Below are 20,883 nucleotides of genomic sequence, written 5' to 3' on the forward strand. Positions count from 1 at the left end.
GAAATTTCTGAAATACAGGTACGAAGAACATTAAATACGGTTGTAGGTATAGGTATCTCTTATATTTGGTATTCTGCTTCAAAAGAAAAAATGAATTATATACCTAATACGTAATTTATGAATAAAACATTTGATAGTAATTTTTTTTAAACTTTCGTACTCTGCTGCTTAGAGAATTTGTGAACAGATTAAATTTTAAAGATTAGAACATTTCTAAATATTTATATCAACTTGACCATCGAGTATGTCTCCCTACCTAAAAGTAACAACCGGTAGGTAAACATCTTAGGTACTACTGGTAACTAAGCATAGCCCTTGTCTCTGCTTGAGGAGAATATTTAGACCTATTCCATTAACTTTTATTTTATTTTTATTTTATCTCGCTATAAAAATGCGTTACACGTTTTTGCCAGTAAAGTGGAGGGATATGTGGGACTCACCGGAGCCCAGGACTGCGCAAAGTACACTGGAATACCCACTAAAAAACCAGCGGTACCCTCTTCGTTTTTTCAACGGGCGCCACAGGATCAAATTCCTATTCCATTAACCTACGGTAAAACGGAAAGGAAGTTCACATATGGTTAAACTTAAACTTTGGTGATGATTTCCTGACAATGGAATGAAAATTAAGTACTTCTTGCCCGAGTTTGAATGAAAATTGAACTGGTATGTACCAAATTATCATCATTATTTTTTTTCCACAGGTTCCAATATTCAGTAGTAGGTACCTACTTACCTACCTACCTAGGTACAATATTGTTACCTGTAGATAGGTTCTATCCATTGTTATTAATTTATTAAACAATAAAACTCATAGGTACAAAGTATATTCAATCAAAAATAAATACCTACTTAAAAACAAAACATAATGTACAAAATTATAGATACACTACGAGTCTAAGCCTGTTTTAAAATAACGGTATCGCAATTTTTAAAGAACTGTAATTTTGCATAAGTAGTACCTGAAATCAGTTTTGGTATGAATTTGTCGTCTAAAATTTTCACTTGTGACTGTGATAATGAAAAAATTAAGCAAAATGGATTACCTACTGACATATTGCTCAAAAAAAAATAATTACCCGGAACATTGTGGAACGTTATGATTACGAATGTTCTACATTTAGTCTACTGTGTTTTGAGAAATTCCAATTACCGATTACCTTCAAATCTTAACTAGGCTAATTAATTAATTAATTACATCAATAAAATTATCTTTGACCTATATGATAATTTATTGTATTGCTTGTGAGTGATTCTTCACAATTTACAAAACAGACATGAGAACTTTGGGAATCTCAGACAGATTACGGCGAACAGACTAAACGTCAACAAAATTATTTATTACGAGCTCTAACTATGCTGCAACTATCAACGAGATCCAATTTATTCGAACTATGTAACAAAGGATCATCACTTGCAAACCCTAGATTTTATTGTATACTAGCGACCCACACCGGTTTCGCACGGGTGCAATGCTGATACTAAATATACTACAGAATGCCTTACAACTGTGAGTTTTTCAGTCATTGGACAATACAAACCGCTGTGTCCTGCGTTTTAAATCTAAAATCTAATACCTTTCCTTACAGCATTGCGCCACCAATCTTGGGAGCTAAGATTATGTCCCTTGTGCTTGTTGTTGCACTGGCTCACACACCCTTCAAACTGGAACACAACAATACAAAGTATTGCTGATTGGTGGTAGAATATATGGTAAGTGGGTGGTACCTACCCAGACGGGCTTGCACAAACCCTACCACCAAGTAAAAGGCTTTTTAAATTAACTTATAATCATAAATTAAATCATCATTATACGTATATCGTTAATTTTAGAGTATTGACATAAGGATTCGGCTGATAAACATTACTCATCATTTAATCACTTATTATTTTCAAAATATGTTAATTGTTATCTCAGATCAGGTTGTTTCTAAAAAAACATGGACTGATTTGTATCTATTATCGAAATCTGTTTTACTTCATGTATTGTTATTAGTTATCATTGATTTCTGTGTCACACCGTCATTACAATGATATTTAACAATTTATCATTTATGTACAAACAATTTAAAGTAATTCACTTTATCTTTATCAATTTCCTTGTATCAAGAATAAAAAAAATATATTTAGTGTTCTAAATGGACGAACTATTTGGCAGCTTAAATAGTTGACAATTTGACAACTAGGAAACCTGAAGTCATAATTGTTAATTAAAAGTTAGGATTGTCTATTATTCAATAATATATTTATTATTATTATTATACTTACCCTTATTGAATTTTCAGGGGATTACGAAAAGGTTTTATTTCATAGTTAAAAACTTAATAAAAAGTAAAATGCAAGCAGTCTGTAAATGACTCTCTGTTCGTAGAAGGCTTTTTCTCTCTCATAATGTTTATGTTTCTCATTCTCCTCCCCTGAGGAGATATTTTTCTACCAAGCAGCTTATCACTTTATATCTACATAATTGCTAATACGTATCAATACGTTCGGTTCCCGCTGTCTGTGCAATTTGAACTTTTAAACCATGCCACGGATTTTAATGCGGTTTCAATAAATAAAAATATAAGGTTTATATGTGTAATATATGCATATTATTGTCGAGACCAGCCGAGAATTTCCGTCAGATTATAAGAAAAGATTTTTTATGTTATATTTTAAATCACGTATTTATACTGTCCAGTTTTGTAGATAATATTTTAATTGAAAATATAAAAATTTTGGTTTTTCAAAAATTATTACAACTAGTCATTGTCACTAATGTCGCAAATTGCTGGCAAAAATACAAATTAATTTTAATGATATATACCAATACCATGGTTAAGCAGTATTCCGATTCTTTTTAATACTAACCCACATACCTATATGTTTAATTCTTCATCACATTCGTAGTATTACAATATGCCAATTCAAAACACATAAACTGTGTAAACAAAGTATTCGAAATAGAATATGTTTACAAGTAAGTATTAATTTCCATTTCGTTGTTGTAATGATCCTACACGGGATGGACGCTAAGCGGGCTTAAACCGATTTACCCTCTTACGCATACGAAATTTAAATCTGTTAATTTCCACTTAGAAAATAACCTTTACTGCTATGGATATAAAGTTTATACACTCACAGTACACGAACTGTTTATTGATGTTTAATTTAAAGCAATTTAATCGTTATATTCAGTGCTTTAAGGAACTATTTCCATAAAAGTTAACGAGGTCACGGAAACTGAATATTGGTTTTTGATTATAACTATACAGAGTATTTAAGCCTTTATAGAATAACAAATAAAGTTTATTATATTGAATACATATAAAATGACAGCTTAGTTTCATCTCAATTTGAGCAAGACGTAAATCTGGTATAACACGACGGTATTGTTCGTCGAGAATATTGGAATCGGAATTAGTGTCAGACGATTGAATTTCAATCTATTTGATTTTTTATTAATAGTTGTTTTAAATATTTCGAGTTGATCTGTATAGATACAGATAACAATACTAAACCTGTGATTAAACCTATAAGTTAACGGTTATATAAGTTGGTACTTTCACTATATATAAGTTATAAAAGGTGGTTCCACAAGGATCAATTTTGGGTCCTTTTTTATTTTTGTTGTTTATAAATGATTGTGTTCAATGAATTGTTTGTGAATTATACCTCATTGCTTTATAAAGTTGACAGGAATCAACCTAATTATGATAACATACACAATGCATTATCACTGATAAAAAGTTGGTTTACAAAAAATAATTCATTTGTAAGTGCTAAAAAGACAAAATGCATTCATTTGCCTTAATTCATAAGAAACATTAATTAATAATTCAAAATAATCCTTATTATTAATTCATTAATTAATAATTAAAAAATAATTAATAAATAAATAATAAGAAAGCTAAATTTCAGCGAACAGCCGAATCTACTTTCCGAACAGTCGGTAGCTTTTCATTTGATTCAACACTATGAAACTGCTTTTATGAGCCTACCCGAATAAAAAAATATTATGATTTTGAATAATAAGTAGATCTACTTGGGGAATTAGGCAGGCATTTTTTTAAATCATAATATAATACATAAAGTAATTTATACCCTGTAAATGTCCCACTGCTCGGCTAAGATCTCCTCTTAGTGGAGAAGATTTGTACCTTGTTTTACCACGCTACTCCAATAAAGTTTAATGTAAATGTATGTACATGTACATCAATTTTCATGTACATACATGTTGCACATTTGCATCCGATACACGAAGTTTTATTACGATATGAATCGTAAACACAAATAAATCGGGTCACAAATCAAATTAAAACTCAGCGATGCTTGCCTGAGTAATTGTCGGTTAAGATTCATACGATCTAGTTTATATGATAGGTACCTACTTACAGTCCTATTTTGCAAAGCAAAAACGTAGCCTGAAGTCTTAATTCTTATAGTGTAGATAATCTTTATACGTGGTCTAATGAAATAGTTCAATTAAAAATCATAAAACTTAAATGCAGACCAAATTTTATTTCGTTACAAACTGAAAATAAACGAATCAGAAATCTTTAGTATTATCCAATCGAATTACATACAATCCATTCTTTTAAGATTCAGGATTTTAATTTTTTTTGTCTGCAATCTTTATTTTGCTCTCTATTTGCTATACTAGAATGGAACATTATTTAGTTGAGATTCTAAAAATTAGTAAATGATGTACCTCAAATAATACAAGATAAAATAACAAAATTCTGATAAAATTTTCTCATGTGTAAATGTTAAACAAACATTAAAAATAGTATATGATCTAATAGTAGTAGTCTAAAATCTAATGTTAGCGTTAATTTATTTGTGAAATAATAGAATGGAATGTATGGTGGTTATGTGTGTTACATTTCATCTGTATCGGCTCTCGGGTAAGCAATATTTTGCATGAAGAGCGTTCCATTTAATTCGTCGCCTTCCGGCCCCGCGGCGACACATACATTCCGACACGCCACGACTTTTTGTTAAGATCCAGTATTTAAATTATCTGTTTCGACTGCAATCACTACTGGACAGTAGCACCTGGTGAAAAAAAATGTTCGTAATTTATGTGCCCGCGTTACTTTGTCCAAAATTCCGAAAATCAGTAGTCGCTTACTAATTTTAAATTACGGAAAATAAATTCTTGTATTTTTATCACATGGCCAGCTGGATACCAATTATATTGTTGCATTACTTGCTAAATTGAAATGAATAAATGCAAAATTATATTTTTTAAACTTATTTTTAGCTTCATTATCAATCTTTGGTTTCAAATTTGAGAAAACGTAATAGTTTAATTTTAAATATGTGCAATAAAATTAATTGGAAATAGATAACCATTAATCGACATGAAACCGAACAAGATTATTTCCATATAATACTGATAATGATTTTGCAGAACCGTTTTCTGATAAATATATATATATATGTATATATATTGTACTATTCAAAATATATCTATAGTTAAGAGATCGGAAGGATTATGCGATTACCACATTTAAGCCCTATTATACGCTGGTGGTAAATTAAATAAAAAATGTGTCCAATCGGTTAAATGTCACATTGTCTGAAACATTTATAGACTTCTCAGTTAAATGTTTTTGGTTATGCCAATTTCTGAAATTTCAGATACTTAGAAAGACTATATTAGAAAGACAAATTCGAATCGGCTACCTAAAATCGTATACCAGTATCAGGAAGAAAACGAGGAATGTTCTGTCGCAATAAATATTATTGAGTCATATTTAAGATAAGATAACTTTGTACAAATAAGTCATACTGAAATAATAAAATTATGTTCACCTTTTTTATTACGGTGACAAGTAATATATAAGCAATAATATATGATACGCTTGACAATGTAATAAATCTAAAAATAAAATATGCTATTTTTCAATTATACTACTTCATATGAAGGAAATTGAACCAATCATATAATTCTTTTAAAGTTAGTAAAATTGTTTTCTATATTTATCGTATTAATCGAAACAAAATATCTGAATTCTTTTTTTTATGGAATTCTTATGATATTTTGGAGAGATTATCTCATGTAAGTATCAATTTATGCTTACTACGTTGCTATGGTCCAATGATATTTTTTAATAAAATACTAAGTAACGTTAAAATACCTTATTATTAGGATTTACATATTTTTTTTATTAAGATAAGTCGTCTTCAATTAATAAGTGTCTGAGGAATCTCTCCTCTACAGCCCGTCGGTTAGAACCGTTTAGACAAATTTATAAATTGCAACTTCCGAAGGTTCCCATACAGCCGCGGGGGAATTTTGGTTGAAAAAAATTTAGAGAACGATTGTAAGCTGTATTTTAGTTAGTTGGTAAAAAAAATACTATTAATTTAAGATGAGAACTAAATATAAACTCAAAAGATGAAGCTTCCGGCTCAACAAAATCAATAAAACTATCCTGGACAAGATATTATCTTGTATAAAAGAATAAATTAATTTTGAATAATTTACGTATATGTATTTCTCGAAAAAATAATAGATTATTATTAGTTTATATCCTTTATGTAGATGATAAAACAACTTGGAGCTTGTATCAATGTTCATGAAGAATACATAAAAATTGTATTTTATTGATATAGCTAATATGAACCAATTTTATTTTAAGTAATGTTTTTATAGATCCTGAGTTGCATGACATTATGTGTAAATAGAATCTACAATCCGATCCTGTGATAATTTTACATATTGTAATCTTGTAGAACAATGTTTCAAAGTTTCTTAATTAAGGAAAGTATAGTTGCCTCCCAGACAGAATACAAATTTCCATAAATTATAAAACATCCAAAAACTTTTTTGACTGTCTAGAAATAGCTTAGTCGTCAAGTACCGTATTTAAAACTTAAAAACACAATCTAACACTTGCGTTATCTTCGGTAATCGTCATTATAATGGTCTTGCCTGATCAAATTTTTAATAACGAATAATATTGATACTAAACCAAGCACATTCTAATTTTAAATTGGCAGACAATTAAATAGTATGTCATACTACAATAATATCTTTATCATATTTAATAGTCTATCAATTAATAAACATATTTTTTAATTCGCTTACATTATTAGCACAAGTTTATACCTGGTCAAAAAATTCCCAAACCATAACAGCATTTAGATAGCGTGCCTGTTCTAAATCGTTTTGCCAATTTAAAAGGCATAGCCTACGGAAACAGAATGGCAACCTGCATTTAACGATACCTTGATGACTACTGTCTGAGATGGAATCCGAAATGGGCAATAAGAAATAGAAACGTTTTAGGAATAATTCGAAGACCTAAAACGTTTTGAATACGGTAACCGAAATTGTTACTCGTAACGTGGAAAAGTGGCAGTTTGAATCGAATATAATCGCTTCGCTTGGATATGATAAATATCACACATCCGCATAAATGTTTAATGATAAACAGTTGGTTATTTGATAGCGTCGGTTAAAGTCCAAATCGTCAATAAATTATGTGGGATTTTGGAAGATTTTAAATACTCCACGCAGATACATTTATCTATTCGAAAATAAGAGATATAGTTAATACATTGGATTAACATAATCATAAAATATGTATAATCGATATTGGTAGTAAATATTTTTCGATATACATACGTTGTTCAATGTTTCTACTTGTTTTCCTGTTCGATAGATTTTTTTCGCGTCGTTATTTATTAAATTTCCTTTGAGCTAGATACTTGATAATTTAAACATAGCTTCTGAGCTCTGTGAAAATTTGGATAAGACTGCTATATTTATTAATGTCTGCTCGTTTGTCAGTTTGGTACAATTTTTTAATCGATTTAGTTACTCGGTAACCGATATGTCAATATTAAGTATTTACAGTATTTAATTTTTGTTTGAAAATATTCAAGAATAAAAATTCCTATCAATTAAGTTATGAAAAAATTATGTGATTGACACTGAATGTAGGATTACATACAAACCTTTAGAAGGGAAAGGCTTTTGGTCAGCTGTATGGCATTTGTAGATTGATACTTTTAATAACCACCTTAAATTTAACGTATAATACACGCCGCTCTGTAGTTGTTGTAATGTTTGTTGAAGAAACATGCCTTGCGTTTCAATTCAAGCGTCTTCATAGTTATTCAAAATGTATCGGGGATTCCTATGAGACTACGATAAAATTAAATATCGTTTCATAAAGTACTTGAAATGAATATATTGCAATTAATGAGTGTTATAAAATAAAAAGTTTATTATATCATTTATATTTATTAGCAAATTATTTTAAAAACCTATCATGTTTTTAAAATATTTATACATATAAAGTTGATGAAATCTATTATACATAAATATGATTCATAATATATTATGTTTAACATTATATATTTTGTTTCAACATATTATCGCTTTATCTCATTACCTTTTATAACAGCAATATTCTTAGGAAAATTTAAAATCATTATCGATCGCTAATTGCGTGTGACTAAAATTATGGTACGGCTCCCATAACTTAGACGATAATTTTATCTTGATAATATATGAATTAATGGTCCAGATTAAATGATTCTATATAGCGAATGGTAAATTATACTTGAAACAGCTTTGCATTTGAAAGTTGTTTGTCCAAATTTTCTTTGAACTCGTTTTAAGGTCCCTTGAATAGGATCATCGATATTGAGGTTTTTGACGGATGTCAATGTATATGTATGTTAGTTTGTAAAAATATGTTCGTGCATAACTTTGTCCGTATTTTTTTTTTCTCTGATATTAATTCAGAATTCTTTAATATGAAACCTGCTTAAATAGACTTAGTACAATAATATATTATCTTTAAGGGGGTGAAATAGGAAGTTGACAGTTAACAATTCTTGAAAGTTGATGTGTTTAATTTTTTCCCGGTGGTAGGGCTTTGCGCATGCCCATCTGGGTTGGAATCACCCAGTTATCATAAGTTTATTCCTCCGCCAAACTGCAATACTTATAAATGTTGTGTTCCGGTTTGAAGGCTGAATGAACAAATGTAACTACAGACACTAATGACCCAAGGTTGTCGCCGAATTGGTGATGTTCTAATTATTTTAACATTTCTCCCAATATCTATGAGCCGTGGTGACCACATATCATCAGATGGTACAATTTCCCGTTTACCTACCTAATTCATGAAAATATAATTAATAATTTAAGAGACTATTTATAGACTTTTAATAAATTTAGACTTAAACATATCGCACAAACGAAAGACATTTTTACATAAGTATAATTTATTATTTAAATTCTTATAAAGTACATGAATAGCAGCCTTTATGAAGGCCGGGATCTGCATCGTCTTTTAGAGATAAGGTGGACAGGCCCAAAGAGATCCGCTTGTGATATGCTCTAACAATTAACAATGAGACATTATACTTACCGAGTCGAGTACCGCCGATAATTACCGAGACTCAGCGATTTGCTACCATCGCTTAAGTTATAGCGTATAGCTCTAATTGGTGTATTTGAGATTTCAATAGCCTTTACGTGTACAGTGAAGTTCATTTAGTAAGGAGTTAATTATAATCATTATTGGCATGCCGTTATCATATTTGGGCTTATGCAAATATCGTATAATAAAATGATTTGACAAAAAAAAAAACACAAATTTGGAAACATTTTTGTTAATGAGTTATGTTTAGCTGCCATCACTCACCGTATCATAAAATTTCGTTGGTTCGTCAATTGCCCCTGATAGAATATAAGAGCAATAACGTAGATGTAATGAAAATGAATTGTACAAAACATTCTGCTCATATCGAAAATATATAAAAATTATTGACCTGTACGAGTTGTGAGTACTTTCGACTTAAAGTTATTCAGAAAACAATACTTTGTTTACTACACTCCAAAACTGGAAATGAATAACAGCGAAAAACACGTGTTATCGACCTTAGTATCAATATTATCAGTTACGTCAGATATAAATAATAGTAGGTTTTAGAAAGTATTGTTGTTTTGTGGTGTTTTGTCATAAAACTTATTTTTAAATAAAATAAATAACATTACCTATGTTTATCTATCTTATTTTTATGTGAACACACTAATTTAATTCAATAAGCGGTATTTATCGATCTTTATTTCTACTTGCAAAACTTTTGTTAAGCTTTTTATGGTACATTCTTAACTTTTTAATACTTATGGTAATACTAAAACCTTATCAAATGCTATATGAACCTCCGCCGATTCCTATTTGAGTATACTGAGCAGAAAACCGGGAAACTAGTCTAGGCAGAGGTTTATGTCTAGTTGGTTGATTGCGATTGGCTGATGATGATGAAACAGTAAGTATTAATTTTGAATAAATTTATTTATTTAAATATATTTAAATTATTAAGTTCCTCGAAACATATTTCAAGTTAGAACTGTTTTTATTAAGCGACTGTAAAGTTTTATTCTAAAACGTACTAACTTTAAAAGTAAACTTTTAATCGGATTTTTTTTTATTGCTTTTCATTTGTTTGTTTTTCTCATTGGTTTAAATTAAGTGTTTCATTAAGCTTAACTTTAGTAGTATTTGGCAGTATTAGTAATATTTAATCTATTAACAACCAGTAAAGAAGAAAATAGGTGGGAATTTTAGTAAGATGTTAGCAGACTAGAACAGTATGTGGACTGATCATTAGCATTGCTTGCTAAGTAATATTGGGCTTAAATTATTGTTATATCGTCAAATGTTTTATACTCTACCAAGGGTTGCAACTAATAAAAAAAACTTAAATTGCTGTAATGCAAGTTAAAACCGATTATAATTGGGTGTAAAATCGTCTTACAAACACAACTGTCACTGTCGTTCTAAGCCAATATGAAAAAAAGCTTTTAAAGAAGTTAAGTTAACGCTTTTGGGTTTATTATATTTCTTCAAAACTCTTAAAGTTAAAGGTAGCTACCACAAATTTGTAAATCAAGTTAGCCCGCCTAAGGCTATAATTTAGAAGCCCATATTTGGGCTTGGAATTAAGACAGTTTTTAGTACAAATAACACATTTGAGTAGAAATCATTTACCAAAAAACTCTATCGAGTTATTTTTGTAAGTTTAGTGGTTTTATCTTTTGAGACGGTTTAATATTTTTTTAAATTTTCTGATTCAGAAATAAATGATTGATAATAATAAAATTTTATAATTAATCCGCTGGATTTAATTCCACATTATTATAATAATTATATACGTAATAATGATTAAGTTTTTAATTCAATTATATACCGTATACTAGATACGAATTTATTTTGTTGCGAACGATTATATTTCGTATATTTGAGAAAATTCTAGAATTATCGCGATTTAATGTATTTAATTGGACAACATAGAGACGTGACACCAAAAATTTATAAGCAGTACATAACTGCTATAACACGTTTATTTCAGCATTCGTCAAAATTTATATTTAGATTCATTCGTATTCATTTTTCTATGTAAGTATATTGATTTTATTTTATGTAGTTCTAGTTTGTCGGATTTGCTCGTGTTTTAGGATTTGGTCGGTAGATTGGTAAGCTCGATATCTGAATAACCATCAACGGTAGATTAAAAATATATCGGACCTAAATTCTTGAGGGTGATTGAAGCAAAAAAAAAAATAACTACCTCATCATAATCAATGTATCGCACGTACGCAAAGCCAAATTATCGCAAAAAAAAAAAACAAAATTGAACCCTTTTTTCAAGATGGCGGCGAACACCATTAAAAATCGACGTCGTAAAATCAACTTAAGCTTTTCTAAGCTTTTCTGCTTACAACATATCCAAAAATCAGCCTTCTCAATTCATCTGTATGTTAAAATATATATAATGACTAATGAATAGACCAAATTGTCATTATATTTAGTACACAGACACAAATGTACGTTGATACATTTTCGGAATTAGATGTATATGTCACGCTGACTACGCAGAATTATACTAGGTATATTTTAAAATTACGCAATACTATTGTCTTCTCTTAACACGCTCCATACGTTATGGATTGTATAAGATACCAAAATTATTTCGCTCGTTTTGTGACTCATAATTCATTATACAGTTTCTTACAATTCCTCTAGGGTTCATCTTCACTGTTCAGCCCGATGTAGGTACCCATAGCAGACTATATCAGACTTACTTAGCTAAAGCTGTCCTCCTCTCCTTTTGAGCATAAGGTATGGAACTTATTCCATCACTAATACGCGTTGGTGAATACACATGTGGCAGAATTTCGTTGAAATTAGACAAATGCAGGTTTTCTTACGATGTTTCTCTTCATCGCCGAGCACAATATTTATTAAATACTTGGGTTTGAACACGCAATAATCGGTTAAGATGCACGCGTTCTTACCACTGTGCCATCCCGTTTGTATCGAATGCTATAACAAATAACAAAGACAATATTTATTCATTATTCGACATTGTAAGAAAATATTATGATTCACTTTACAGATATTAATGACTTATCATTTTCTGCTAAGGCTATATTTTACGCATTATCTAATACAAAAAAAGAAATATGTTTATCTGCGCTTATTATGATCGAGAGACAGGAAGCCAGAGGGCCACCAGATAAGAAATAATAATAAGTGATTAATAATATAATTTATATAGAACCTTGGGAAAACATCATGAACATTTTGTATCGATAATACCTATTGGGATTGTTAATAGAAATTTATAACATTGTTTAGGCCCTGCCCACCACTAATGTTAATTCCTTGTTTATAAGTAGCAGCTAAAAGTTGAAAAATGTGCAATACAAATATGACAATCACGTACTTTAGAAAGCCTTGCGTCTGAATTTTCGCCGATAGTGTCGGAATGTCATCGATCGATTGATTATCTTGATACCTCATTGGGGAAACATTACATTCGTGTGTCCTAGTTAAAAAATATATTATTTTATGTACAAAAAAAAACAAGTTCTTTATATATTATTCGATAACTATTTTCTTAGGAAGCTAAATGTACAATTGTATAAATTTACAATTAATTATATGTGTTCATTCTAATATATAATATGACAAAATATTTTTAATTCTAAACAATTTTCCATAGTGTAAAACTACTTAACTAATTATAATAATGAAAATAGTTAATTATACATTTTTTTTTTAATTTCAGTATAAATTAAAAACAAGTTTTTATTAAGGACTATTAATAACAAAATTAATCTTTCATCATTTGTTTCTTAAATTAAACTCACAACGTACGATGAAGTCGTTATTAGTAAAAGTTAACGACGTAGACATATAAAAAATATTTTCTAGTGTATTTTTTATCGTCTGTATGTCAAGAAAATAATAATAGTTTATCTAGACACGCGGTAGCGTGTCAGCCAAGTTCTAGTAACAGAACTGGCTAGTAGCACCGTGTGTAATATTACACGAACCATTTGGAGCCACTTTTGACCTCCTCATAACTCAAAAACTATTTGACATAGATGTGTCAAATTTGGCTCATATATTGAGACTTGCAAGATACATATGTGTTCCAAATTTCATAAACGCATCTCAAATGGTTATTTAGATATTAACGTCTAAAAATCGTCATTTTTATCACTGACTGACCTATAGATCAAAACTATATCCTACTTCCAGGTGACCTAGAAACTTCAAATTTGGCATGCAGGTAGATAATTAGGCCAATATAAAGGAAAAAATCTGAAACTGGTAATTTTTTATCATTTTATTATAATTTTTCATTTTATTGGGTCTATAGGAACACTTATATACTTAGTTCCTGTAATAACTGTAATAATAAAAAAATGATGTAAGAACCAGCAATCAAAACTTATGACAGCCGGTCTTAATGTGGATTTTAAGGTCTTCACGTGAATATATAACAAGTTGAATACCACCCTTAAGTTTTTTAAATCCAAATATTTCCGTTTTAGTACTTATGAGTATAGCCGACTTTCGTATTTATTACGTTATTAACTAGCATTTAGCGCACATCAATGGTGCCAAATAATTATACTTAAAAAAATAATAATAATAGGCATTTCGGTACACGGCGCGCGACGCGACGCCGGAGCAGCGGGTTAGGAGCGTTGCTATTAAACCATAACGCGGACGTGTCTGAGCGAGTGGCAACCGCGCTCATAAGAATTATTTCAACACCTTCCGATGGAAACTGCCTAGTCTATTCGACTGCATATTTTTTGTTTGAGTATACTAGTATACAACAATAAAATAGGTTTCGTGAGATTGTAGTAGAGTATGTATATCGTAACTGGAATGATTTAAGTTTGTACTCTAGCGCTACCAACGGGGATCCTTATTGCTTGGAAGAACAGTATCGAGCAAGCATGCTGATGTCAGCAAAGAACTGATGAATGGGTCCAATGGAAAAATAGAGAAGGTACATTGGGGATGTCGATAACAGCAATAGCGCACGTAAAATAACAATTCAATTTAAACATAATTTAATTTGCGAACTAGAAGTCAAAACCAAGTTACAGATATTAAGTAATGTACATATATGTTCAAAGGAAATAATTCTCTATTTGCTTAGCATATTCTACTATTATACACAAATTACAAGGCCTTCGCCTTGACAGTGCTCTTTTCGACATAGGCTCCTCTATATTAAGTAAAGAGCAGGCTTGCGTTGGCCTCTCTAGAGTTAAAACCTTAGATGGAGTACATCTTATCAATTTAGGTCCAATTCAAATCAAGACACAAGAGAGCTCTATTGTAGAGTACAACCGTCTGCGCACGTTATACCACCCCTACTTGGCCAAATTAAGTATAAACAGAAAACGCGTAAAAAAAAATCCGGACACTGAATGGACAATTCACTCGAACATTTCAGAGGTACCTACAAGAAAAATAAGAACGTATCAAAAAAAAGACAATTATACCCCGTAAACGTAAGAAAATAGAATAGTTTAACAAAAACCATTTGGTATTATTTTTGTTATTAATAAGTACCTATTAATAATTTATATACAAAAAGTAGTGATATCCCATCAAAAACATAAATGTAAAAATGAGAGCCAAGTTAAATATTATGATATATACCTCGGTTGTTGACTTCAACGACAAAAGAAGTGAGATCTAAATTTTTGCCAAGTTAAATAGCCCTTCTGAAATTTATTTATAACTACATAAAATAGCATTTCTTCTTATAACTTGGGATAATATATTTTTGCCTAAGGTCTGACTTGGCTAGTTCTTATATGTTTATAAACACAACTTGTAGTTTGTGTTTAGAATTTAATTTAACAAATTATAACTCAGAACATCTAAGAAGAATGGAGGACAGCTCAGTATTGCTTAGTTAGTATATACGTACATTAAGAGCTGCGATGGTCCAGTCACTAGAAAACATGAATCTTAACCAGATATTGCGAGTTCATATCTAGACAAGTACCATTGAATATTTGCGTGCTTAATTTGTGTTTATAATTCATTTGTAAAGGCTTAGAACTTACGAAGGCTATAATATAATTCGTATATGAGAACTAGCCAAGTCAGACCTTAGGCAACAATATATTATCCCAAGTTATAAGAAGAAATGCTATTTTATGTAGTTATAAATAAATTTCAGAAGGGCTATTTAACTTGGCAAAAATTTAGATCTCACTTCTTTTGTCGTTGAAGTCAACAACCGAGGTATATATCATAATATTTAACTTGGCTCTCATTTTTACATTTATGTTTTTGATGGGATCTATTTATCTAAACTGATTCGAAGATATTCCAAATATTCATAGATTTTTAATCATTACATGGTATGAGTTCGTCATTACAAATTTAATGAGTCGTCATTACTAAATCATAGATAATGCACGTTCACATATATTATTTATTTATAATTATTAAAGGTAATATCCTATATCACATTCTTACATAACACACTAATGTTCTGCGGTACGGTATGATTTGCTCTTTATAGTTTTTATTTTCAAAAATAAATATTAACAAAAAAAAAAAATTTTCTCGTCCACTTAAAGTTCAGTTCGTGTGTGCCGAACTTCGAGAAGCTTAATTTTCGAGCCTCCTACCTAAAGAGTTATACAATAATATGCAATAGATTGGGTTAATGCAATAAAAATTCAGTTCAGTATTTAATGATAGGTTTACTTATTAAATTATTGTTATATATATATACGAGCCAAGATGACTCAGTGGTTAGAACGTGTGAATCTTAACCGATGATTGCGGGTGCAAGCCCAGGCAAGCACCACTTAATTTTCCTGTTATTAATTTGTGTTTATAATTCGTCTCGTGCTCGGCGCTGAAGGAAAACATCGCGAAGAAACCTGCGTTTGTCTAATTTCAACGAAACTCTGTCATCAACCCGCATTGGAGCAGCTTTGTGGAATAAGCTCCAAACCTTCTCCGCAAAGGAGAGTGCCCAGCAGTGGGAAATTTACAGGCTGGTACTATAAAATTAGTATGGAATGATAAAATATGCTAGAAAAGAATAAGAACAACGATTATTCTTTTATAATAATTATATATATTTAAATTAAATCCAAAATACATTATTTTAATTGCAAAACTACAACTTTTCTGGGATGTAGATTCTGCCGAGAAAAGACTATACATATATAGAATAGTGCAATTAATATATAAATAGATTTCCATTTGAAGTTTTTTTTTTATATAATAAACATAATTTTAAAATATATTTATCAAAAGCAATAAAACAACCTAGTATATATTACAAACAGTTTTTTAGTTTTTTTTTTAGTTTTCATTTTCATCCAATTCCAATATACCGATATGAAGAGCGGAAAAGTACAAATTTAATTTAAATATATTTAAATACTGATTTCTCTAATTAGTTTTTAATTAAAAATATATACTTCATTCATTTTGGCATTATCTTAGTATCAGTCGATCAAATTCTTAAGATATCCAAAGTCTAGACTGATTTTCGCTACTTGTAATCTGTATGAAAAAGATAAATAAATGTATCTAAGTCAGAAAATGTGCGTAAAGGCCTCATTAAGAGTGCATATTATTGTTACACAATTTTTGAATGATTGTTGTTTTTATAAGTATTATGTATCTTGATGATTGCTTACCTAGAAGGTAATGGCTTATTTAGTCGTCTGATCCTATTAATCTCTATTTCTGATACGAACAGGAACTCGACTTTATTCATGCCAGTTTATTAATATAATCCGTTCCATTAATAAAACAAGCGTTGGAATAAAACAAAAACTTTCCTCACAATCAATGGTTTATTTATCCTAGATTGTTTCACATACAATTCTGATACAAAATTAATTCTGTGCTCGATCCTTCCATGCTGACAATCAAAGTAAGAATGCCAATTTATAGGCTTACCCCTAGCATTAAACGTTTACACGCCCCTCCTTCCACTGTAGCAACATCCGGTTTAATCTATTTTAAAATACAAATTAGTTTAGTCAAAACCGGATGTTGATAATTAAGGTAAAATGTAACAATTATTTAAATCGAATGATTTCTACTGATAATTTAATACATAAAACCAATAAAATATGATCACATTAAAATAAATATGCTAACACATGTATGACAATTTAAATGCAAGATTGATTTTATCTCAATACATCTCATCATGGATATTTAGTTATATTATAAATATAGTTTATTTTTGCCGTCCGTGTGTCATTCGAAAATGTTTCATCTCTAGATTCTAAATACTGGGATTACGAGAACGCACATCTCTATTCTTATATATGTATATGTAATTTTATATATTAATAGCGCAAGTCGATTTTTGTCCCAGTGATTATGGAACGATAGCTGCACATAAAAGATCGGTTATGGTCTTATTTTGAATAGCTTCAGCCTCGGATGTGCAAAAAACTAAAGAGGAATCGTTATTGGAATTTACTAAATTGTTATGATTTAAAGAATTAATTTTAGAGTGCGGAAAAAAGTTACTGACTAGGTAAAAAGCGGCGTATATATATAAAAAAAAAAAAAACAAACAAACAAATGTAAAACGTCCGAACAGACGTTGTCATTTACAATTAAATTATTTTTATTTATTTTTTTCAAATAGAAAGATTACATTATATTGACTTGCAGTGGCAGAAGAGTAAATTTCATGACAAGCACTTTTAAGTCAGTAACCACATTATTTGTTCCAAATCATTAAGGCGCAAATAAAAAAAGGGTTTATTTCATATACAGAACATTAGATTTGGAGTAGGTACCAATATAATTTGTAATGATTTGTTCTTTCAGATTTTAATGCAGCAATAATTTGCTTAGTTATTATAGAATGATTCAGTAGATGATTTTTGACGTTTCAAACGGCTACGGGGAAGGTCTTAGATAACGATGCGACAAACGTTTTGCTTGGCATTTGTCTGATTATCAGAGTTGAACGAGCGAATGGCATTAAATTTTGCGGGGAGTAGATATGGTTGCTTAGTCGCGTTCATCAATCATTGGAGGGTTTTTACCATAATCGCAACGCTTGGCATGCGGGTTGGCGATCGCAGTACAATGTTACAGTACTCAGAAGAATGCTGCTGCCCATACTCTGGTATAAAGCCCCTACGGTGGCACTAAAATAGCTACTATACTAGCACTTAAAACGGTACACTCAGCCTTAAACCAAACACCGCAATACAACTATTAGTACTAACTACTCAAGTACTAACTACACTTAGTTAGTACTTGAAAAATCAACTACAAATTGAAATAAAACTAGTTTTTAACGGATTTAATCGCGTATATTAATTATTTTATTTTAACATCCCCGTCTGCCCGTGACCACGAACACTGCAAAGTGCTCGAAACGTCGGGATGTTAAAATAAAATAATTAATATACGCGATTAAATCCGTTAAAAAACTAGTTTTATTTCAATGTGTAATAATCGCGAAAATCTAAGACAACATTATGTGAACAACTACAAAGCCACTGCTTTGTGCAAGCCTGTCTGGGTAAGCACCACCCACTTATCACATCGCCAAGCAGTAATACTTTGCATTGTTGTATTTCGGCTTGAAGGGTGAGTGACCCATTGTAACTACAGGCACAAGGGACACAACTACTTAGTCTTCAATGTTGGTATAAGGAATGGTTAAAATTTCTTACGGCCCCAATTTATATTGACGACCGAAACCTTACCATCAAATGACTCATTTGCACGTCAACCTTTTTATATAAATAAGTTCTAAACTTTTTGAATGACGATAATCTATAAAAACCCTCGTCTAAGTATCAATAAATACGGATAAACGTTATCTTTTCCAATTAATGTTATTGGTGATCGATTTATGGTATTTAGTGTCTTATATAAATGAAAAATCTTTCAGTGAATCAATAAATATTAAGACTTTTATATAATAAAACGGGTACTACTGCACTTGTACGAGGACATATTGTACTATTCCGTCTTACTTGGTTATTTAATTGTTTTTTTTTTTTACATTTATCTTTGTATTTAATCATTTAGATATCTTTATATAAATAAGGTATTAATATATAATAAATACTGTGACGTTATATCTGCTACGGTCACATAAAGTAGCAATATTATGACAGTTCATTTACCTTTTTAATAATGACTGGAGCAAGAAAGCTGCCCTCAAAGTCGAGTCCATTTTTATTTGTATTATCTATATATAAGGGAAAACCACTTCTTTCTTCAAAACTATTGGTCCAAATGACTTGAAATTTAGCATAGTTACTCCATTACATACACTGATTAATGATGACAGTAAATGCATCCTACGCTAGAAATTATACAGGTTAAAGTCAGGTTAATAGTCAAAAGTAAAAACGACTTAAAGAAAAGGGCGTACATTAATTCATGAATTCATTACTTAGAGAAGGAGGTAAGAGATTACCTAAATAAGAGAAAAAAAGATGGGTCTTCCCCTGTTTAATATTTATTACGCAAGAGTCTAAATGAATATATGCTTGGTTGATTTTCTAGTTCAATAAAGAGGTCATGATTACATCACAATAATGACATTAATTGATACACAATGATAATAGAAGTTCACACAGTTTAATAAATCTTTATTGTAATATTAAATCATCAAAGCAATAACGTTGTCATTTACTCAAACAGATAACTCCTAGTACACAAACGGAGAGCTTCCGGGAAGTCACAGTAACACCGGTAACGGAGAGTTTCACAGTGCGGGTAGGGCGGGTATGGTGCCATAAAAATAGCTTACCTATACGAGCGCATGTCGGCACTTGCGCGGTTGCTTGCGGTTTTTAAATCTTAACATTGCGTGTATTTGTGATCTTACGTAAGAACTATCAAGACTCTCTTCCCCTCTCCCTAAATCATGTTACGTAATAAATGAATGAATTTCTTAAAGGTCGGCAACGCACCTGCAAACCCCCCTGTCTTCCAACAGGTTGAGCATCCTGCTCTGGCATTAGCAGCCTGTAAATTTTCCACTACTGGGCTAAGGGCTCCCCTCCCTTTAAGGAGAAGGTTTGGAGCATATTCCATCACGCTGCTCCAATGCGGGTTGGTGGAATACACATGTGGCAGAATTTCGTTGAAATTAGACACATCCAGGTTTCCTCAGGATGTTTTCCTTCATGAGCAACGAGCACGAGATGAATTATAAACACAAATTAAGCACATGAAAATTCAGTGGTGCCTGAATGGGCTTGAACCCGAAATCATCGGTTAAGATGCACGCGTTCTCACCACTGGGCCATATCGGCTCATCCCAACTAAGTCTTTTGTGCCACCTATATCATAAAAAAATTGTGTATATCATAAAACACATTTATTCATATTTTTAATATACCAATACTGTTTAAAATACCTATACCATATTTTTTTCAAGAAAACCATTGATTTAAAGTTGACTCTTTGAATTGGGCACTATAATATACTGAATGCAAATCAAGGCGCTATAAGCAACCAAGACATAGCAAGTATGAAATATTATAAATAACAATAATAATCTTAGCCGGATAGACCT

The sequence above is a fragment of the Vanessa atalanta genome, chromosome 9 (genome assembly GCF_905147765.1).
Source record: "Vanessa atalanta chromosome 9, ilVanAtal1.2, whole genome shotgun sequence".
In the NCBI taxonomy this organism is placed as follows: Eukaryota; Metazoa; Arthropoda; class Insecta; order Lepidoptera; family Nymphalidae; genus Vanessa; species Vanessa atalanta.